Source organism: Littorina saxatilis, unplaced genomic scaffold, assembly GCF_037325665.1.
Source record: "Littorina saxatilis isolate snail1 unplaced genomic scaffold, US_GU_Lsax_2.0 scaffold_74, whole genome shotgun sequence".
In the NCBI taxonomy this organism is placed as follows: Eukaryota; Metazoa; Mollusca; class Gastropoda; order Littorinimorpha; family Littorinidae; genus Littorina; species Littorina saxatilis.
Genome location: NW_027128233.1, coordinates 502,229 through 526,779, shown reverse-complemented (window position 1 = coordinate 526,779; position 24,551 = coordinate 502,229). Strand labels below are relative to the sequence as shown.

The 24,551-nt window shown below is 39.7% G+C and overlaps 1 long non-coding RNA gene across 1 annotated transcript; it reads left to right on the top strand.

The window, feature by feature from the left end:
- Positions 1 to 7,549: 7,549 nt before the first annotated feature.
- On the top strand, positions 7,550 to 8,813 carry LOC138956608 (uncharacterized). The gene is made up of 2 exons (XR_011452720.1): positions 7,550 to 7,822; positions 8,593 to 8,813. It is a non-coding gene; the product is annotated as an uncharacterized lncRNA (long non-coding RNA).
- The last annotated feature ends 15,738 nt before the right edge of the window (positions 8,814 to 24,551 follow it).

Below are 24,551 nucleotides of genomic sequence, written 5' to 3'. Positions count from 1 at the left end.
AGTTTTAATTTAAAATCTAGCTGTTCTAAATTCAAAATATAGTTAAAAAGCAACTTGCTCATGTCATAGTAATAAAACAACCTCATATTATGTTAAACTGCGAAAAGAAAGTGTGTGTGAACAGGGATTGTTACTCAGGTTGTATCCGGACAAACACAAAACACAAAAAGTAACACAATGTGTGTTATATCCCGACATTTTGCTAAATTGTGAAAATGTAGGCAAATGCAATTATTTATATGTATTACACATTATTTCAAGCCTCCATAATTATTTTGGAGTGATTTTGAAGACGTGTTTTATTTGGACGTCGATTTAAAATTATGAGTCCAAGTAAAGCGCTAAATTTCGCGCGGGAGTCGAGCTATCCCACCATAAACACATACACACACTCACACATGCACACAAAGACGCCCATTTACATAGAAACACCCCCCTCCCACCCCCCTATAAGCGGGGATGAAATTTTAAGAGTGGTGGCCAGTGACCCAGAACGAACAAAAGTCAAAGCTGGCAACTCAGGTTTGTATTCAGGGAAATTTACACGAAATGCACGCACAAGATACGACTTTTCTTTCTATTTTCTCTCTTTGGGACTTTCATTTGCGTTAGATCGGTTTTATATGAAAAACCAAAGAAAAGCCCTGCTATTTTGCACTGAGAAACTTTGGAAGCAGCGTGTTTACTCCTGGGTTTCGCTGTAGTACAATTACCCTCACTTACTTCCTCGCTTGCTTCAAAAGTAAGCACTTTTTCCGTCCCATGCATGCGAAATTGAGGATGTACTTCCGATGTCGCGCAAAACGTAGGAAGTTGTCGCAAACTACCATCAATTACTTCCTCGCTTTGCTTCGAAGTAAGCCCTTCTTCCGGCCCATGCATACGAAAGTGAGGCAAGTTCTTCCGATGTCACTCAAAACTTCGGGAGTTTTCGCGAACTTCCCCCATAAGCATACGGGCACTGGACACGTGGTTCCAAGCGAAAGACCCACAAGAATAGTATGTGTTTTGTTTTCAGTTTATGTTGTAACTTTTGTTCCGTTTTTGCTTGTTCTTTCTGTTGTTTGGTATTCGTGTCATTCGTGTCATTCGTGTTGTGTTGTTTGCCCCCCCCCCCCCCCTTCCTGCCCCTGTTAGTGTGTTGAGCTGGTGGTCGCGTTTCTATGCTGTCTATTATCATCACTACGCTGGATGTATGGTTCTATAATTCTCATGCCTGTGTCGAATATTAATGGTTCTGTTTGTTCGCTGACGTATCGTCCAGAGTTTGGTTGTATGTCACTACTGTTTTTGTGTGCTGTCTCCCAATGTTTACATTTTTTTTTAAACTCCTGGTCCTGGTGTTGTCGCTTTTACCACCTCGACCTGTTGCTGTGCCTTCTTGCTCGAGTTGTGAGAAATGGCTGCTTTCATGCATGTATTTGGTTGAAGTCACTGTTAGTGTTGATAGCACAATACGAGCCATGCGGATGTTTTTACTTGAATGTGGTCAGGATTTCTTTTTGTACAATGCATGCCTACAGGAGCTACACTGTGACACCCAAGTTGATGCTTTTGCCATGTTTCCTCCCTGTTTGCTTGTGAGACCCTGTTTTTGCTGTACCACATGCCCCCTTCTCTCAAAAGGATGGCCTACAATACACTTTTGACGCTTGATCAATATATACTGTTCAAAAAAAGAAACGCATAGCTTGTAATATTTGGTTAATTTAGTTATATGGCTACAAGGATATCCACCAAACTGCAGAAAATGTTTATCTGGTCGTCGACCTTTCGTCCATTGCCACAGGTGACCTCTGCACGTGACGCATGCGTTATCAGTGGCTACAATGTCAAAATTGCTCATTTGGCATGACCACTCGTCATGCTTCAGTGTAATCTCGTGAAACTCGGGGAATATTGAGCTCTCACCATGTCTTCCAAAACCCATAAAAGCGGATTGTTCGCAACAAAGAAATCAGACGACAATTCAGCGACGAAAGATGGCCCGATTGAGCAGAGAAGACCGCCAAATTGCATTGGGTCGTTTACAAGCAGGCCAAAGTCAAAGTGCAATCGCCAGGCACTTCCACGTGTCCCAGAGCACCATCAGTAGACTGTGGGTCAGGTTTCAAGCCACTGGCTCCGTTGCTGACTTGCCACGAGCGGGAAGACCAAGGGCGACAACTGCTGCTCACGACCGCTTCATACGGCTCCGCCACCTCCGGAATCGTTTCCTGTCGGCCTCATCTTCTGTCCAGGCTCTCCCCGGGCCACACCGATTATCGGACCAGACCGTGCGGAACCGCCTGCATGAAGCTGGTTTGAGAGCTCGCAGACCTCACAGAGGAGCTGTCCTCACCCGCCGCCATCGCCAGAACCGAGTGCAGTGGGGCAACCAGCACCTTCGCTGGACCGTCCGGAATCACTGGAGACACTTGTGGTTCAGCGACGAGTCCTACTTCCTGCTCCAGCGACATGATGGTCGGGGGAGGGTCTACCGGAGAGTAAACGAACGTTACGCGCCCAACTGTGTGGATGAGGCACCCGTTCATGGTGGTGGAGGCGTCATGGTGTGGGGGGCGATCAATACCGCTGGAAGGAGCACCCTGGTGCACGTCCCAGGGCGCATAACTGCCCAGCGATACGTGGAGGAAATTCTGCGCCCACACGCCCTTCCTCTTCTGGCTGACCAGGATGCCATATTCCAGCAGGACAACGCTCGCCCGCACACAGCACGACTCACCACCCAGTTCCTCACCGACCACCATGTCCAGGTGCTTCCCTGGCCATCCATGTCGCCAGACATGAACCCGATAGAACACCTCTGGGATGAATTGGACAGACGTGTGCGCAGGCGAGAAGAAGCGCCGGCAAATCACCGCGATCTATTGCAGGCACTTCAGGAGGAGTGGGACACCATCCCACAGCAAGATATCCGGCATCTGATCCAGTCCATGCCCAGAAGGTGCCGGGCAGTTGTTGCTGCTCAAGGCAGTCACACCCCCTACTGACTTGACAGCCTCGGCACCCAATCGTATTGATTGACTGATTGATTTGAAGATGCAAATGAACTGTGTGTGCATTCAACTGTGTCCATACCAAATTTCAAACAAATAATCTAAATATTGGATTTTCTGTTAATTTTTTTCGAAAAATAAACAAATTTGGCAAGTAGCAACTATGCGTTTCTTTTTTTGAACAGTATATATTTGGATGAAAAAGTATAATGGTTTTTGTGTTTGATCACAATGGTAGTCCATGAAGAGTTAAAAATTTGTTCCTTTAATGTAAATGGACTTGGAGACTTCAAGAAAAAGAAAGATGTGTTTGATTTTTTAAGACAGCAGAATGGAAATGTTTTCTTACTACAAGAAACTCACTGGAAAAGCCACCAAGAAAATTTGATTAGGTCACAGTGGGGCTATGAATGTATTGTTGCTGGTAATGATTCTGCAAGTAGAGGTGTTGCTGTATTGTTTAAAAATAATTTTGATTATAAGATTCATAATATTGTCAAAGATGATGATGGAAGGTATGTTTTGATTGATATTGAATTTTTGAAAAAACGTCTGACCCTTGCAAATGTTTATGGCCCAAGTAATGCTGATTGTCCTGCCTTTTTTGATAAACTGTTTGAGACAATTGTGCAGATGGATAATGAGTTAATTATTATCGGAGGAGATTGGAATGTTGTTATAAACCCCAATGTTGATACAAACTACCCGGCCAAATCTTATAAAGTCAATAGTAGGAGAAAAGTTGTTGATTTTATGGAGCAGTATGATCTCATTGACATATATAGATCCTTACATGCTAATGTGAGACAGTATACATGGAGGCGGTTCCATAGTTCACAGCGAAGCAGACTTGATTATTTTCTTGTGTCAGAGCAGTTAGGTTTTGAGATTGTGAAAGCTGATATTACACCAGGTTATTATTCTGATCACTCAATTTTTGGTGTAAGTTTTAGAACTGATGTTGTTAAACGTGATAGACCCTTCTGGAAGTTTAATAATTCACTGTTGACAGATATGGAATTTGTAAATATAGTGAAGAAGGTTATTGTTGATGTAAAGATACAATATGCTTTACCTGTTTATAATGTGGATAATATTGATGTGATTGACGATGATGATTTACAGTTATTGATTGATGATCAGTTGTTTTTTGAGATGTTATTGATGGAAATAAGAGGTAAATGCATTTCATATTCCTCATATAAAAAAAAGGAAAATAACAGAAAAGAAAAAGATCTTCTTTCTCAAATATACACTTTGGAAAGCAATTTGACAGAGTATATATTATACAACTTTTAGAGCAAACACGACAGGAGTTAAGTCAAATAAGACAGAAAAAAGTGGATGGTATGATAATTAGATCCCGTGCTAAGTGGATTGGAGAAGGGGAAAAAAATACAAAATATTTTTGTAATTTGGAGAAAAGACAGTTTGTCCAGAAGTCCATGTGTTTTTTGCAGAAAGATGATGGTGAAGTTATTCATGATAATGCTTTGATTGTTAAAGAAGCACAGACTTTTTACGAGGTGTTATATACTTCAAGAGAAGCCGAACTGGTAAATCAAGAGATTGATGAAAACCTTGCTCATCCTGTATTAACAGATGCTGAGAGTAAACAATTAGAAGGTAGACTTACTCAATGTGAGCTCCTCAAAGCTGTTAAAAAATTAAACAACGACAAAAGCCCAGGATCAGATGGGTACACTGCGGAATTCTTCAAGTTTTTCTATTCCGACTTAGGAAAGTTTATGTTACGGTCTATAAATTGTGGATTTGAGAAAGGAGAAATGTCAGTGACTCAGAGACAGGGCGTTATAGTATGTATTCCAAAGGAAGGAAAAAATAAAACACTTTTGAAAAATTGGAGACCAATTACTCTGCTAAATACGATTTATAAGGTAGCATCAACGTGCATTGCAGAACGGTTTAAACGTGTTTTGCCAAATTTGATTCATGATGATCAAAAAGGCTTCTTGAAAGGAAGATATATTGGTGAAAACGTCAGATTAATATATGATACCCTGTTCTACTCAAATAAACATAATATACCTGGCCTACTTTTGATGGTCGACTTTGAAAAGGCTTTCGACAGTGTTGCCTGGTCACTTATTGAAAAATCTTTGAGCAAATTCAACTTTGGAAATGACATGAAACGATGGATTTTTACTTTTTATTGCAAAATTAAGTCCTGTGTTTCAGTTAATGGTCGGTATTCAGCATGGTTTAACGTAGGTCGAGGCACCCGGCAAGGGGATCCGCTGTCACCTTATTTATTCTTGATTTGTGTCGAAATATTGTCTCTTATGGTACGCCAGAACAAAAAGATTTGTGGTATGAATATTCTTGGCGAAAATATTTTATTGTCACAATTCGCCGATGATACCAGTCTATTTCTTGATGGTACAGAGCAATCATTTTGCGAAAGTATAAAAGTGTTACAACATTTTGCATCACTATCAGGTCTGAGAATGAATTATGATAAAACAAATGTAGTTTGGTTAGGACCTTTAAAGTTTTGCAAAAGAAGATTTTTGCCTGATATGAATTTTACCTGGAACCCGGATAACTTTAAAGCCTTTGGTGTTATTTTTTCAGTAAATGTATCCGAGGTTGTTTTTCTTAATTATAAAAATAAGTTAAAGGAAATTCAAAAACTTCTGAATTCATGGACCAGAAGGAACCTGACACCTTTTGGTAAAATAACAGTCCTAAAAACCTTGGCTATTTCCAAATTGACACATTTGTTTACGAATTTACCTGATCCAGACGAACAGTTTATGATGGAGTTAAATAATATTTTTTTCAAATTTCTTTGGGATGGAAAAAGAGATAAAATTAAAAGAACTACGGTCACCCAATCCTATGAAGATGGAGGATTAAAGATGGTTGACGTGAAAAGTTTTCTGTCATCTCTAAAAAAAATTGGTTAAAAAGAGTTGTTGGTCTTACTGGATTAATATCAAGATTATTGCCTAAAGCATGTCCATCTGTAATAACAATTAATACGAAAGGAGAGGAATTTGCAAATGTCTTGATGCAGAGAATAGAAAACCCGTTTTGGACCGATGTTTTTAAACATTATAAGAAACTACATGAAAAATGTGACCCTACAACCTTTAACGATTTTGTATCAGAATGTTTACATTATAATGTTAATATTCGCAGAGATAAAAAGACAGTGTACATTCAAAACTGGATCGACAATGGAATTGCTCAGATTGGTCATATTTTGGGACAAAATGGATACTTATCCTATAATGCATTTAAAATTAAATATCCAAATGTGCGAGGAGATTTTGTATTGTACCAAGGTGTAATCCAGGCTGTTAAAAAATATCAGAGAAAAATCGGCTTAGAATTTGATAAACATTTTATTATGACAGAGCCCAATGTGTGGAAATGTATTTGTAAAGGTAAGACACAACTTATTTACAAAAAGCTGATTGAACATGTTACGGTCCCAAAATGTATCGAAAAATGGTCTGAATCCTTAGACTGTTTGTTAGATAAGAAGGCTATTTTTCAACATGTTTTTAAAACAACAAAAGACACTTGTCTGAGATGGTTCCAGTACCGACTATTGTACAGAATTTTGCCCACAGAACGGTTTCTATTTTTGCGAAAAATTGTGGATACGTCATTGTGTACATTTTGCGGTAGAAATGAAGAAACCCTTTTACATATGTTTTGGGAGTGTGATAAAGTGCAGACTTTTTGGATAGAATTTGTAAATTGGCTAAAGGCGAACTGCACCCATTGTGACAATTTAAAACTGTCTAAAGAACTGGTTCTTTTTGGAGTTGCGAACAATGTTGTCACCGATAAAGCTTTTGATGTGTTAGTAATCTGTGCCAAACACCATGTATATATTTCCAAAATGAACAAAAAGACCCCTCATTTTCAGACGTTTAGTAGAAATTTTAAGCAAAGATTTATTTGTGAAAAGTATAACGCAGTTGTAAATAATACAGTAAATACATTTTTACAAGGATTGGCGCCTGTATATGCATGTTTTGATGTAACTCTTAGATTTTTTTTTTTCAAAACCTTTTGATACTGCGACCACCAAGCTCTGAACATCCCCTCCCCCCACCCATCCTCCCACCCCATGTATGTTGCAATTGTTCAAGTTGTTTTTCGGTTATATGGATCTGTCCTTTTGGTTAAGTGATGTCCTGTAATGTACAGAATTATATGTATGTAAAAAAAAAAAAAAAAAAAACACCAAAAGAGAATAAAAAAAATTTTTTTTTAAAAATGTAGTAAGCTTACAAAAGTGTTCTTTTTGGCTCACGTAAGTGTAGCCTATGCGATGGTAAACTTTGTCTGTCTGTGCGTGCGTGCGTATGTATGTATGTGTGTATGTCTGTGGTAGAAACTTTAACATTTTTGGCTAAACACCGAAATACTCATTTCACGTGGTTAATTTTCAAGCACCATCTTCAAATTATTGAAGCAATGATCAACATTGTGTCGGCATGTGTGTAGTTAAAGCGTGTATCCAAAGAAAACGGGTGGTGGGGGGTTTTGAAGGGGTACAAGCAGTTGACTGATTTGTGTCGTGTTTGGCATGTAGACGGCAGGTCAGGTGTCAAGATCAGGTCAGGGGTCGCGCGAAGGATTGTGGTCCAGTTCTCACCTCGCCGATTCGCCGGGGAAGACGATTTCATGTTGTTCGGTTTCTAAGCTCCAGAAAAGTAAATAAAGAAGATACCAAAGGGAGATTTCCTACAATTTGATCTGCACAGCGTGTTTCCAATGTCCACGCGAGGAAGAGCTGTCGAAAGCGCGGCAGTCAGTGTCGATCTTGCAGCCGTATCCCGGTAAGTTCAGAGACAGATCTAGTGTCTCCCACTCTGATAACGTGTCACCTACTGTTAATCCGTTTTGTTTTAATTTCTTTTTATTTCAGCAGACACGGATGTCAAACACAGTGCTAGGCAGTCACCTCTAGTGAAATGAGTTGATCTAAAGTGCCTGTAATGTTTGGATGTCTTTGCTCGTGGTTCGATTTATGTGAATTTCAAGACTTGCAGTAGAGTCTCAAGTTAAGTTTACTCTGCCCGAACAAAAATTCACCATTTACTTGAACATGCAGATATAAGGAAACGGAATGAATCTGTTCTCAAAGTCAAAATGATCACGATTTTTTCCTCAGATTCAAAACATGCACTGTCATGGTTTTGTCTGTACAATTTAGTAAGTCTTAAGTACTTTGCAACAACTTCCTTGAACGTGAAAGACAGTTTTTGAATGCTAGATCTGTATCGCGTTTCATTCCAGACTCGATCCTCTCTTTGATTGTAGATCTACTGTTTGCTGTTTACGCACTATCATATGATTCGCTATGTAACGTTTGGTAAGCTTACCTTGCAACAGCTTTCTTGTCTTTGTTGGCATTTCTGGCTGTGTTGACCGTCAGAATTATTTTAAGAACCAGGCTGCTGCAGTCGACATGTTTCGCATATTGTAGGGTTACCATGCTGCATAGGTAAAGTGGTTTGTATAACCTGACTATTCTGTTTCAAAACACTGTTTATTGTTGTGTAGGTTGTAGTCATCATAACTAATCGCATTTTGCCATTTGTTTCAGAAAGGAGGTTAACCTACAACAAGATCGACGCTATGTCAGATATATGCCTCAGCCACATGAAGACTTCCGAATTTAGATCTACTCGGCATGGTGACAAGTCTTGATGAAAAGTATAGGACTGAGGACAGCAGTGGAAAAAGTGCCCACATGGCAGGTACCTAACCTATTACCCTAGTCATTTTATCTGTTTGCCTTCTTTTGAAAATTATACATGGAGTTGATATGATGCGTTAGTTTTAACTGTGTGTGTGTGTGTGTGTGTGTGTGTGTGTGTGTGTGTGTGTGTGTGTGTGTGTGTGTGTGTGTGTGTGTGTGTGTGTGTGTGTTTGTGTGTGTGTGTTACGGAGTGAGTGAGTTTGTGTTATGTTACTGTTTGTTGATTTCTTACGGGAGCCTTGAAGGCTTCGCCTCTTGTTTGGTTTGTTTTATGTGTTTTCCTTTTAACAGCCAACTGTCGCCCAATTAGGGACTGCTCTACATTATGCAAATGAATATGAATAGTTAATGGTTGAAAAGTGTGAAAAAGAGAGAGAAACAAAGAGAGAAACAGACTGGTAGAGAAGATGGAGAGAGGGAGGGAGGGAGGGATTCAAAGAACTGTTGCCGAAAGCAAGGCATCTCGAGATAATGGCCTATAACCTGTTCAGGTAAGTATGTTAAAAGCAATTAACCGCTGAACTCATCCTCTCTAAAGAGGACACTTCACACCAATCGCTGAAGTTTTCAAGGGGTCATAGAGTACACACATTGGACAATAGAGAGGCCGTAAAAGGGTCGCGTTGCCATTGGTCAACCTGACCACGTGATCAGCCTCGGCACAAAGCTACGTCCATGGTCATGGAAACCCTTTCTAGTTCAGTCCTGGCTCGGGACATTTTTTTTTTTTTTTTTGCCGAACGTAGGCGTCTCCTAGGAATTGTTTTGGTTGGCGTGCGGAGCGGAGAGTTACAAATTACTTTAAAAGAAAACACTTTTGTTACTTCGAAATCAATTTAAAAACACTTTCATCTTATTCCTTGTCGGTTCCTGATTCCAAAAACATATAGATATGATATGTTTGGATTAAAAACACGCTCAGAAAGTTAAAACGAAGAGAGGTACAGAAAAGCGTGCTATCCTTCTCAGCGCAACTACTACCCCGCTCTTCTTGTCAATTTCAGTGCCTTTGCCATGAGCGGTGGACTGACGATGCTACGAGTATACGGTCTTGCTGAAAAATTGCATAGCGTTCAGTTTCATTCTGTGAGTTCGACAGCTTGACTAAATGTTGTATTTTCGCCTTACGCGACTTGTTTAAAATCAAGAGTCAAACTGACACAAAGATTTTCACCTTCCATTTCTCTGTAATGGAGGCACGCAGAGGCACGACGTAGAGAGAGCGTCAGATAACCGCGACGTAGGTTTGGGGAGTCGGGTCGGGCACTAAGAGTACAGTTTATTTTTACAGAACTGTACATTAATTATCGCAACAGGTTCGAACAGTTCGCTTTACATTTGATTCTGTCTCTCTCTGTCTGTGTCTGTCTGTCTGTCTGTCTGTCTGTCTGTGTGTCTGTCTATCTGTCTGTCTGTCTCTCTGTCTGTCTGTCTGTCTGTCTCTCTCTCTCTCTCTCTTTCTCTCTCTCTCTCTCTCTCTCTCTCTCTCTCTCTCTCTATCTCTCTTTTTTTTTGTCGTTGGAATTTGATTTTAAACATATCTTTGAACATAAAACATAATTGTCAGAACGATTTCGAGTGAACAGACTTCGGTGTGTACGAACACAGATAACCCTGTGGGCTGTCAATCAGTCAATCAAAGTCAAACAGTTTATTTACCAAATGCAAAGCACAGGATTTTGTTATGGTGTATGCATAAAACTTCACACTCCTTCCACACGCATATATCATAATAACTATGTACAGATAAAGTGTTCAATTTCACTGGGCCTATTACGTGTGTATACCAACCAGACAGTTCAAAACGGACTGGTTGTTCTTTTAGCACCAATTTGACAGGAGTAATCACAGGTTGCATGGATAAAGATAAATGAATTCCCTAAAAATCATATCTAAAAATATAGTCATCAATATAATAAATCCGAGTACATGCTAACACAGTTATTCAATGGACACAACCCTTACATCTATTAAGATATTTCATTTAAGGATACTCGATCCATTTCAAAACTTTAACTGACACATATCACAGATCTAACAGATCTAAGCTGCTGTCACATTTTAGGTTTCTATACAATGAGAAAATAACAAAGTGTTGTTGACTTTTCATGCAAGGAGGTCGATCCTTGCAATTTTGCATATTATGTTTGGTCTCGTATGTTAGCTTAAGACGGGAAAGTCAGACGCAAGCGAAGCGAAATTACCAGATCACGCTCACAAGTGTGTACTAAAAGTCACATCAAATCCAATCTTCGGCCACTGTGAGGTTGTAAACACTAAATGAGAAACAGATGACAGGCACTCCGCCACTTCTGCTGAAGGACATAGCAGGTACTTGGCTACACTTCACTGCGCCACATGAGTGATTCCATTTTCCGCTCGGCAATCAGTCTGTCTCACGCACAAATTGTCAAGGGTAATTTTAAACTGAGTCTAATTTTGTCAGACACTGGGCAAGTTTTAATACCGGACCTTCAACATTGACGATTGGGGTCTAAAAAACACATTCCTTCCTTATAAACGATTCAGAGAAAATACCCCCCCACTCTATACCCCCACCCCCTTGCATTTTGAAATCTCCTAACATTATCTGAAATTAAAGCTGGCGTTAGAAAGCATGACTGAAACCCCACCGCTGTTAATCTCCTTCTCGATAAAAGAAGATATACACGTATTGTACGGCCGTTTTCTCAAGGCTGTCCAAATGAAGTGCTATCTGAATTTAACTCTTAAACAAGTCGCATAGGGCGAAATTACTACATTTAGTCAAGCCGTGTGGAACTCACAGAATGAAACTGAACGCAATGCCATTTTACTCGTAGCATCGTCAGTTCCGACATTTACATTCAATGGTCGGAAACTTGATATTGTGTATGATTTTCAATACCTGGGTATTAAATTTAGCTACAATGGTAAATTTACTGTTGCACAGAAGAATTTGTATGACCGTGCCTCCAAGGCCATGTTTGCTTTATTACGTAAAACTAGAAAACTGTTTTTGCCTCTTGATGTCCAAATTGACCTCTTTGAAAAAACTGTGGTCCCTATTTTACTTTACGGTTCTGAAGTGTGGTGCCCTTACATGTCTGATTTAGCTAACAAATTACAGATACGATTTTTTAAGATGATTTTGAAAGTTGGCAAATCAACACCAACAAACATGGTTTTGGGTGAATTAGGTCAGTTCCCTGTAAGTATTCAAGCGAAATGTCGTATGTTGAATTTTTGGTACAAACTTGCATTTTCTAATGGTTCTGACAAACTTTCTTGTGTGACATATCGTTTTTTGTTTAAAATGTATGAATCTGGTGTATACAAGTCAAAATGTTTGCTTTCTGTCCATGGTGTTCTAAATGAGTTAGGTTTTAGTGATTTTTGGCACAATCAAACTATCAATAATGTAACGGATGGTGATTATTTTAATACTTTCAAAGCACTGATGAAAAATAGGCTGCAAGACCAATTTGTCCAAACCTGGTGTCGCGCCACGGAATAACTAGCTAATCAAATGCCGTAAATTGCAAACCCAACCATCAAATACGAAGAGAGCGAGAGCGAAAAGATTGGTGTAGAGGAGACAGTGTCACCAAACGGAGCGTCGTAGATTGGGGTGGAAACATTTCTGCACTTTTTCCCTCCCGTTTGAGAACTGTTCGTGGAAATCGTGGGTCAAGTGAGCGAGACAAGTCATTCCTATCCCAGTTGGTAAGGAGGAAAGATGTCGGCAGCTTAGCACCAGCGACACGCGACAACTCTGCAATGTACTGCAGGTGAGGTTAAATTAGTGAGTTTAGTTTATCCCTACCCTCGTCAACCAATGATATTATAAAATGCTTTACTGGGAACAGGAGAAGAACAACATGATTATTGAACGTGTTCCGTAAGTTTTTCAAGGTAAAATCATGTACCATTGAGGCCGGTAAATTTAACACTGTATGTCCCTCGGAACTGCAAAGTAAGTTGTACATTTTCTTTTCCTCTTAAATTATGCTGCATGGAGTGGGGAAAATGACAGGCGGGTATTTGTTTTGCTGTCGTATGCATGGACGTCTTTTGTGTGTGTGAATGAACAAAAGAAAGAGTGGCTATCTAGTGAGTTCAGTGATCCGAAAGATTGCTGGTTCAACATATTCCGTGCTTCTGCACTGAGTTAATATTGCTGACAGCACGCGTTCGTAGCTGGGTATCATTGTTATGAAAGACCTTGCACTGCGGGTGTAGAATTCGTGCTGTGGTATTAAAGACTGTTGGTGTGACCACTGGTCAGTGAAAGAGTGCAGCCCTTAGCTGTTCTTTTGTTATTTTGTGCGGAAAGAAAAACAAGTTTCCTACGATAGTGACATACATTGTCCGTGGGTTGTTTAGTGCAAAAGTTCATGAACCAAGTTCTTTTATCAGAATGAATTTTAACAGTAATTGACGAGCGTTGATATGCTTAAATTGTGCAGTGGTTCAGTGGTTTGATAAGTCAGTTATATGTATTCTGATAATCAAAATAATTCTAAATAATATGTTTAGAAAGGTCAACTTTTATGTTGTATAATGCATAACAATTACTGTGGTGGATATATTTTTGTCGACTTGTGTGTTGGCATTTATGATAATTTTTCCACCAACTTTCGAGTTGAAGCTGTGACAATTTATTGGTAGATTGTATGGTCACTGTTGTGATGATCAGCGAGAGGAAAATTGTATTAAGTGTTTGAAACATTTAATTATTATAATATTTTTCTCTTTATATTTTATTGATAGAATTGACGCTGGAATTTATGCAATGGCATGGATAGGAATCCATAACTCAGGTTATAACTTGCCATTGTGGCGTTTGATGTTGTGATGATGTTTAGGGTTTTCATGCTGATCTACGGTTTCCCCTCTGCCGCATGGCACTCGGGAAATCGTAGGGTCGGAAAGTCTTGACACACTTTTCCGACTGCAGGTAATGGTCGCACCAGTATACGCTACTACTACTGCTGCTACTACTGCCATGGGGTCCATCACAAGAGGACAACTGTTGATCTCAACCCGTGGACATCTTAGGAGGAGTTACAGGCCGATGGATCCGGGTTTCTCCTGCTTTCGCCTTCTATAACTTTCCGCAGGATCGTCAGGCGGAGACCTCCACACTGGACGTCAGTGATCAACGTCTGTGGGGGCTGTTCTTCGTCAGCGAGGCGCTGCGAAACGTTCTTGGGAGGAGTTACAGGCCGATGGATCCGGGTTTCTCCTGCCTTCACCTTCTACAACTTTCCGCAGGATCGTCAGGCGGAGACCTCCACACTGGACGTCAGTGAGCAACGTCTGTGGGGGCTGTTCTTCGTCAGCGAGGCGCTGCGTAACGTCGTCTGCTTCCATTCGTCGCAGACAATAACGGGACTTTTCTCCGTCACACAGGCTAAGTCATTACTTACATATCTTGGGTGTTGTGTGGAAGGGGGGTCGCCGTTCTGCAGTGTAATGACACACTGAAACAGTTCTATTGATATGCGCGATTGTTTTTTTTTTCTTTATATATTAACCGGTATTTCATGTGGCCAACGTACTGTATGTTCATCGAACAATTCTACATACTAAGTTTGTGTGGCTCTTCGTTTTTCAGAAACCACCAGGCCACTGGAGTGTGATTTGATTGATTGTTTTGTAAACTGTTTGTGTGTTACATGTTGAATTTAATCTTATAAATAGATGAACTGGTTTTTTGCTTCATTCTTTTATTTTCTCTCCCTTTTGCTCTCCTGTCTATCTGAACCCTAAAGCGTTTACGTTTGGAGATTTTATTACAATTTATGAGCGAGGTGCGAATCATATGAGAGTGTGTGAGTACTTGTGTGTGAGGCGCCGTGCGAGTGAATTGTTTTATTTTCTCTAAGCCCGCGGTTTGCGCCCGCGACACCTGGCATTCAGAAATAAATAACAATGAGTTTTATTATAATTATAGAATGTATAAAGAGAATTTTGAGTTTGAAAAGTACTTGTCCATCCTGCCGGTTAATTTAGCAAACGCTGTTTTAAAATTTAGAACACTGAATCATAAATTGCCTATACAAAAAGGTAGGACTCTTGGTATTCCCAGACAAGACAGAATCTGTCACAAATGTTCATCAGGTGACCTTGGGGACGAGTTCCATTATATTTTTGTATGTCCTTTTTTATATTTAGTCAAGTTTTGACTAAATATTTTAACATCGAGGGGGAATCGAAACGAGGGTCGTGGTGTATGTGCGTGTGTGTGTGTGTGTGTGTGTGTAGAGCGATTCAGACTAAACTACTGGACCGATCTTTATGAAATTTGACATGAGAGTTCCTGGGTATGAAATCCCCGAATGTTTTTTTCATTTTTTTGATAAATGTCTTTGATGACGTCATATCCGGCTTTTCGTGAAAGTTGAGGCGGCACTGTCACGCCCTCATTTTTCAACCAAATTGGTTGAAATTTTGGTCAAGTAATCTTCGACGAAGCCCGGGGTTCGGTATTGCATTTCAGCTTGGTGGCTTAAAAATTAATTAATGACTTTGGTCATTAAAAATCTGAAAATTGTAAAAAAAAAATAAAAATGTATAAAACGATCCAAATTTACGTTTATCTTATTTTCCATCATTTGCTAATTCCAAAAACATATAAATATGTTATATTTGGATTAAAAACAAGCTCTGAAAATTAAATATATAAAAATTATTATCAAAATTAAAGTGTCCAAATCAATTTAAAAACACTTTCATCTTATTCCTTGTCGGTTCCTGATTCCAAAAACATATAGATATGATATGTTTGGATTAAAAACACGCTCAGAAAGTTAAAACAAAGAGAGGTACAGAAAAGCGTGCTATCCTTCTTAGCGCAACTACTACCCCGCTCTTCTTGTCAATTTCACTGCCTATGCCGTGAGCGGTGGACTACGAGTATACGGTCTTGCTGCGTTGCATTGCGTTCAGTTTCATTCTGTGAGTTCGACAGCTACTTGACTAAATATTGTATTTTCGCCTTACGCGACTTGTTTACCAATTATAGAAAACAGTTGTTACGGTGCTATTATTATGCCCGCCCCAATTCAGTTAAATTCAAAGAGCTTTTTTCCACTACAAAAAAGAGTTTATTGCTAAAACTCGCAAAGTTCATGACACTTGTCATGGACTGTTTGAGAAGCGAGTAAAATTTAATTCTCTTTTAGCTTTATACTCCGTTATCTGTTTTGTGTTGTTTGTAATAGTATTTTTGTCCTTATGTTAACTCACCCATCACCCCCCCTCTCCCTTCCCCCATTTCCCATAGTAAAGAAATGTATGTAATCACTTTGTACTGGTAGTGTTTTATTATTATTAGTACTAGCAGTTAAGCCCGGCTTCGCCCGGGTGCACATCTGCGGCACCTAGGGAGTGTACGTGCACACTATCTTGTTCCTGCCTCTTGCCATCTCAGAGGTATGGCGACCACAGACAGACAGACAGACACACACACACAGACAGACAGACACTCTCTTTCTCTTCACCCGGGAGTAAGCGGAGCCCTGTTGCAATTTAAGACGCTCGCTATCCCATTATGATTAGCTTTACCTCCTTTGTTTGGATACAAAAAAAGAGTTATCTCCCTTACCTTCTAGAAATTTCCGGAACTGTCCAGTTAATTTTTCATTCTTCATTTCTTCCCCTCATAGGTGAACAGTAGGCACTGAACTGGTCTTGCACCATATAGGCTGTATTCAATAAATGGGAGGTCCATAATCTGAGAAAGGAAACAATGAATCAAGAAACTAAAACCCAGGTGCACATCTGCGGCACCTAGGGAGTGTACGTGCACACTATCTTGTTCCTGCCTCTTGCCATCTCAGAGGTATGGCGACCACAGACAAAAAAGAGTTATCTCCCTTACCTTCTAGAAATTTCCGGAACTGTCCAGTTAATTTTTCATTCTTCATTTCTTCCCCTCATAGGAGCAATAGCAAGTCTCTAATATCACTGGCATGATGTGCTTGCTACAGGTGAACAGTTATCTCCCTTACCTTCTAGAAATTTCCGGAACTGTCCAGTTAATTTTTCATTCTTCATTTCTTCCCCTCATAGGAGCAATAGCGAGTCTCTAATATCACTGGCATGATGTGCTTGCTACAGGTGAACAGTAGGCACTGAACTGGTCTTGCACCATATAGGCTGTATTCAATAAATGAGAGGTCCATAATCTGAGAAAGGAAACAATGAATCAAGAAACTAAAACCCAGGTGCACATCTGCGGCACTATCTTGTTCCTGCCTCTTGCCATCTCAGAGGTATGGCGACTACAGACAAAAAAGAGTTATCTCCCTTACCTTCTAGAAATTTCCGGAACTGTCCAGTTAATTTTTCATTCTTCATTTCTTCCCCTCATAGGAGCAATAGCGAGTCTCTAATATCACTGGCATGATGTGCTTGCTACAGGTGAACAGTAGGCACTGAACTGGTCTTGCACCATATAGGCTGTATTCAATAAATGGGAGGTCCATAATCTGAGAAAGGAAACAATGAATCAAGAAACTAAAACCCAGGTGCACATCTGCGGCACTATCTTGTTCCTGCCTCTTGCCATCTCAGAGGTATGGCGACCACAGACAAAAAAGAGTTATCTCCCTTACCTTCTAGAAATTTCCGGAACTGTCCAGTTAATTTTTCATTCTTCATTTCTTCCCCTCATAGGAGCAATAGCGAGTCTCTAATATCACTGGCATGATGTGCTTGCTACAGGTGAACAGTTATCTCCCTTACCTTCTAGAAATTTCCGGAACTGTCCAGTTAATTTTTCATTCTTCATTTCTTCCCCTCATAGGAGCAATAGCGAGTCTCTAATATCACTGGCATGATGTGCTTGCGACAGGTGAACAGTAAGCACTGAACTGGTCTTGCACCATATAGGCTGTATTCAATAAATGGGAGGTCCATAATCTGAAAAAGGAAACAATGAATCAAGAAACTAAAACCCAGGTGCACATCTGCGGCACCTAGGGAGTGTACGTGCACACTATCTTGTTCCTGCCTCTTGCCATCTCAGAGGTATGGCGACCACAGACAAAAAAGAGTTATCTCCCTTACCTTCTAGAAATTTCCGGAACTGTCCAGTTAATTTTTTATTCTTCATTTCTTCCCCTCATAGGAGCAATAGCAAGTCTCTAATATCACTGGCATGATGTGCTTGCTACAGGTGAACAGTAGGCACTGAACTGGTATTGCACCATATAGGCTGTATTCAATAAATGGGAGGTCCATAATCTGAGAAAGGAAACAATGAATCAAGAAACTAAAACCCAGGTGCACATCTGCGGCACCTAGGGAGTGTACGTGCACACTATCTTGTTCCTGCCTCTTGCCATCTCAGAGGTATGGCGACCACAGACACACACACACACACACAGACAGACACTCTCTTTTATTATATGTATAGATTAGTATTATTATTATTATTATTATTATTATTATTATTATTATTATTGTTGAATTGTTTCTTGTATTGTTTTTGCTCGCCCTCACCCCTCAACTCCCTTTTCTGTACATAGTCTGATTTCTTTTTGTTTTAGTTCCTTTTATTTGGTGTTGAATGAAATGTGTTTTTATTGTGTTTTTTAATTTTCCATGTACCCTCACGGAGTTTTTATTGGAATAAATAAAACTTGAACTTGAACTTGTCAGGCCACCGCTCATGGCAAAGGCAGTGAAATTGACAAGAAGAGCGGGGTAGTAGTTGCGCTAAGAAGGATAGCACGCTTTTCTGTACCTCTCTTTGTTTTAACTTTCTGAGCGTGTTTTTAATCCAAACATATCATATCTATATGTTTTTGGAATCAGGAACCGACAAGGAATAAGATGAAAGTGTTTTTAAATTGATTTCGACAATTTAATTTTGATAATAATTTTTATATATTTAATTTTTAGAGCTTGTTTTTAATCCGAATATAACATATTTATATGTTTTTGGAATCAGCAAATGATGGAGAATAAGATAAACGTAAATTTGGATCGTTTTATACATTTTTATTTTTTTTTACAATTTTCAGATTTTTAATGACCAAAGTCATTAATTAATTGTTAAGCCACCAAGCTGAAATGCAATACCGAAGTCCGGGCTTTGTCGAAGATTACTTGACCAAAATTTCAACCAATTTGGTTGAAAAATGAGGGCGTGACAGTGCCGCCTCAACTTTCACGAAAAGCCGGATATGACGTCATCAAAGACATTTATCAAAAAAATGAAAAAAACATTCGGGGATTTCATACCCAGGAACTCTCATGTCAAATTTCATAAAGATCGGTCCAGTAGTTTAGTCTGAATCGCTCTAAACACACACACAGACACACACACACACAGACACACACACACACACGCACACACACACGCACACACGCACATACACCACGACCCTCGTTTCGATTCCCCCTCGATGTTAAAATATTTAGTCAAAACTTGACTAAATATAAAATTAAAAAAAGACTAATACGGGTTGTTTTTTTTTTAATTTTTAATAAGCCACGCCCCGGACTGCGCGCGCAACACATGCAGACGACGCATATATGTGTAGTAAGTTTGTCGGAACTTTGGCGGAGTAATTTGATAGAGTTTTTAGATTGTGTCAACGACTGTAGACGTGATGTAACTTACAGATAAATTATATCTGAGCTTAAAAAAGTGTTTATTTTCAATAAAAATCGGTTCGGGTAGCGATGTGATGTTAATCTAGCAAATCAACAGGACTACTTCCTAATGCACCGAAGTTCTGTGGGACTGAAGAATCATCAACCGATGTGAACTGCTATTTGTTTAGGTGGTTCAGTCTTTCCCCATCGGCAGCCCTGTAAGCTTACATTTACTGAAAAAATCCTGTTTCATTTTTCTCTTTGAGTAAGAATATTTGTCCGCAGCTTACGGACTAACCCGTTCGATAGTATTACTTGGGTATAAACTTCCTTCCCAGATTGTCTCTGTCTCATCGCAAAATTACACAAACATTTTTCAATTTACAATATTTTACTTTGTCATTTTTTTCCCTGTTCGACGACTCTTCCGACTATGTGAGTGTGTATGCGTATGTTGAATCCGATTACGCTTGTCCGCTAAACTGAAACGTGATCGAAATGACATTCAATCGATATTGACACTAACTAGTTTTTAAAAAAATGTATTCACACGCATACGCACACGTGCACTTTTGCAGTCCCATGCACTGACCGCTGGTTCTACCTTGTGCGCTTGTCCGGAGTTTTTCTTTGTTTCTTTTTTAATTTGAGGTAATCGATAATAGCGTGGCATGAAAAACAATTTTGCGAAAACCCGGTGAAAACATATCGCTCCAATGAATGCTGTCCATCATGTGCGAGGTCGGGAAAAGTGTTACACGTATCGCATGAAAACAAAGAGTGTACAGATAAAACTGAAAAGGAATTAAAGCGGAGAAGTCGGCAACTCAGTCAAACCACCTCTAATAAAGTGACAAATAGTACTAAACTATCGACTACTAAGATTCATTTGATTTTGTAACCAAGAATTTAGTTTTTGTTTTTAACGGCGCCATCAATTTAAAAGAAATGCATCTTTTCTGGTTTACATTTAAATTAAAAAAAAACAAAAAACAACCTACCTTTCTTGTTTTTTGATTCACATTTAGATAGTCAGAATTATATCATTTACATTTAACGTATACTGCATGCATCCCGGTATCAGCATGCTTATTATACAATAAAATAAAAACAGCGCTAGCATACCATGAACATAATTAATCTCCTTGTAAATCTGTTTTGCTTCTTTCTTTATTTATTTATTTGTGGGGGGTGTTTTTTTGCGTGTTTATTTTGGGGAGAGTGTTTTATTGTTCCTCAAAAGCACTTTGGTCAATATCCCTTTAACTTTGAACTACCGTTCAGTTTGAGGACAGAATGCAATTCTTTTATTTTTGGACAACAACACTGTTGGGGTTGATGTACAAAATTGATGGTTGACTGATCAAAAGATCAAAATATTGTGTGCGATATCTGTTCCTTTAAACCTTTCGTTTAACCAGCAGGTGACATATGGCTTGGCACGGCCCCCGTTTGACCACCCAGGCTCTCCCTCGCCCACTTTGTCCCCGCACGTTTTTTTGCTACCTTTTCTATATGCACTGTCAATAACATTTTTTGAGGCGAATTTGTCGTTTGCTTGCAAAAAAAAAAAGATAGTTAATTATCAGATCAGCTTTGTAAAGGAGATACTAAAAACCGCACATAATTATTCAAAAAAAGTCTGATGCGTGGCGACAACTGCCGCTCCGACTGAAGGGCTATTTACTGAAAAGGAAGGTGGGGGGGGGGGGGGTCCTGGGGAGAGGTGGAGGGGTGGTGGGAAAAATGAGACAGAGCCGATACGATTACGATGTGGAGGGGGGGGGGGGGGGGGCAGCAAATGTTCGCATGCACATGGTGGTCAGTAACTTTAGTAACACAAATCGACGTTTGATTTTAATCCCACACAGATGTGTTAATTGGCTCACGTAAGTGTAGCCTATGCGATGCTAACTTTTGTCTGTCTGTGCGTGCGTGCGTATGTGTGTATGTCTGTGGTAGAAACTTTAACATTTTTGGCTAAACACCGAAATACTCATTTCACGTGGTTAATTTTCAAGCACCATCTTCAAATTATTGAAGCAATGATCAACATTGTGTCGGCATGTGTGTAGTTAAAGCGTGTATCCAAAGAAAACGGGTGGTGGGGGGTTTTGAAGGGGTACAAGCAGTTGACTGGTTTGTGTCGTGTTTGGTATGTAGACGGCAGGTCAGGTGTCAAGATCAGGTCAGGGGTCGCGCGAAGGATTGTGGTCCAGTTCTCACCTCGCCGATTCGCCGGGGAAGACGATTTCATGTTGTTCGGTTTCTAAGCTCCAGAAAAGTAAATAAAGAAGATACCAAAGGGAGATTTCCTACAATTTGATCTGCACATCGTGTTTCCAATGTCCACGCGAGGAAGAGCTGTCGAAAGCGCGGCAGTCAGTGTCGATCTTGCAGCCGTATCCCGGTAAGTTCAGAGACAGATCTAGTGTCTTCCACTCTGATAACGTGTCACCTACTGTTAATCCGTTTTGTTGAGTCACTTGAGAAAAAGTGACTCTATGTAATCGGTCAGTGTTAGTCTGTCCGGCCGGCCGGCCGGCCGTCCGTAGACACCACCTTAACGTTGGACTTTTCTCGGAAACTATCAAAGCGATCCGGCTCATATTTTGTTTAGTCGTGACCTCCAATGACCTCTACACTTTAACGATGGTTTCGTTGACCTTTGACCTTTTTCAAGGTCACAGGTCAGCGTCAAAGGAAAAATTAGACATTTTATATCTTTGACAAAGTTCATCGGATGTGATTGAAACTTTGTAGGATTATTCTTTACATCAAAGTATTTACATCTGTAGCCTTTTACGAACGTTATCAGAAAAACAAGGGAGATAACTAGCCTTTTCTGTTCGGCAACACACAACTTAACGTTGGGCTTTTCTCGGAAACTATAAAAGTGACCGGGCTCAAATTTTATGTGAACGTGACTCCCAGTGACCTCTACACTTTGACGTCTGCTTTGGTGACCTTTGACCTTTTTCAAGGTCACAGGTATGTCTTGAAGGAAAAAAATTGAAATATCATATCTCTGAAACTATTCATCGGATTTGATTCAAACTTTATAGGATTATTCTTTACATCAAATTATTTACATCTGTATTGTGTTGTGAATAGCAATTTCTTCCTGTCCATCTGATGCCTCATATAATATTCAGAACTGCGAAAGTGACTCGATCGAGCGTTTGCTCTTCTTGTTTTAATTTCTTTTTATTTCAGCAGACACGGATGTCAAACACAGTGCTAGGCAGTCACCTCTAGTGAAATGAGTTGATCTAAAGTGCCTGTATTGTTTGGATGTCTTTGCTCGTGGTTCGATTTATGTGAATTTCAAGACTTGCAGTAGAGTCTCAAGTTAAGTTTACTCTGCCCAAAAAAAAAACTGTCCACCATTTACTTGAACATGCAGATATAAGGAAACGGAATGAATCTGTTCTCAAAGTCAAAATGATCACGATTTTTTCCTCAGATTCAAAACATGCACTGTCACAACTTCCTTGAACGTGAAAGACAGTTTTTGAATGCTAGATCTGTATCGCGTTTCATTCCAGACTCGATCCTCTCTTTGATTGTAGATCTACTGTTTGCTGTTTACGCACTATCATATGATTCGCTATGTAACGTTTGGTAAGCTTACCTTGCAACAGCTTTCTTGTCTTTGTTGGCATTTCTGGCTGTGTTGACCGTCAGAATTATTTTAAGAACCAGGCTGCTGCAGTCGACATGTTTCGCATATTGTAGGGTTACCATGCTGCATAGGTAAAGTGGCTTGTATAACCTGACTATTCTGTTTCAAAACACTGTTTATATTTGTGTAGGTTGTAGTCATCATAACTAATCGCATTTTGCCATTTGTTTCAGAAAGGAGGTTAACCTACAACAAGATCGACGCTATGTCAGATATATGCCTCAGCCACATGAAGACTTCCGAATTTAGATCTACTCGGCATGGTGACAAGTCTTGATGAAAAGTATAGGACTGAGGACAGCAGTGGAAAAAGTGCTCACATGGCAGGTACCTAACCCATTACCCTAGTCATTTTATCTGTTTGCCTTCTTTTGAAAATTATACATGGAGTTGATATGATGCGTTAGTTTTAACTGTGTGTGTGTGTGTGCGTGTGTGTGTGTGTGTGTGTGTGTGTGTGTGTGTGTGTTTGTGTGTGTGTGTGTGTGTTACGGAGTGAGTGAGTTTGTGTTATGTTACTGTTTGTTGATTTCTTACGGGAGCCTTGAAGGCTTCGCCTCTTGTTCTTTTGTTATTTTCTTTTTTTCTGTCAAAATGTATAAATGAAAAACGTGACAGGCTGGATAAAATTTATCTGAGTGAAACGTTATTTCTTTCAGGGTCCGCATTGGTTTCTAAAAAACAATAGTGTTTAATTTTATTTTGATTTCATTTACATGAATTCAAATCAGAAACGAAGAAAATATCATAACACCGCAATATAACAGTGTCACAGAATCGAGAAACAATTCCGTGAAAACATTCTCTCAATGCTGACAATGTCTTGGTGCGCGGTTCTCACATGTGGTGTCCAGTTGTCCATCTTAGCTAATTTAAATTCCGCGTGTGATGTTTTAAGTGGGCCTATTGGGACGAAGCTGAGTAGATTCGGGATGCGAAAATCAGCAGATTATACGATTTTATGATCCGCGGCAGAGACTATCAAGTGCTCTTACGTATACAAGAACCAGTCGGTCGGATCGAGTCCAGGTGTGATTTTCGCGTTCTACTTACAGTCGTTTTATCTCAGCTGATAACTCCTTGCCAAATGGTGGCGAAAATGCTCAATGGAAAGTGACATTGCATGCGTTGGGAAGACCGTGGGAAAATATTGAGACCTCAGAATAGGGTCCTTTTAATTAGAGACGATTGACCAAAGCAAAAATAATACGACAACACATCATAGTGTGTGTGTGTTTCTGCACGCGGTCTGTTTCTCATAAGGCACGCAATAAGCACACCCTGGTCGTCAGGGAAGATAGCCTAATATGGACAACTGCCTGATATGGACCACCTCCAGTTCTGACAAACTAACGGTGGTCTCAAACTATAGGTCTCAAAACAATTTCATTCTTTGGATAACTTGCATATATATGCGATAAACATTTATAACCACACAATAAGCTAAGCTTATATTAAATGTGGTTATAAATATGTACATCTAGATAGGAATTATTATTTCACGTTATGTCAAGGTCAGAGAATC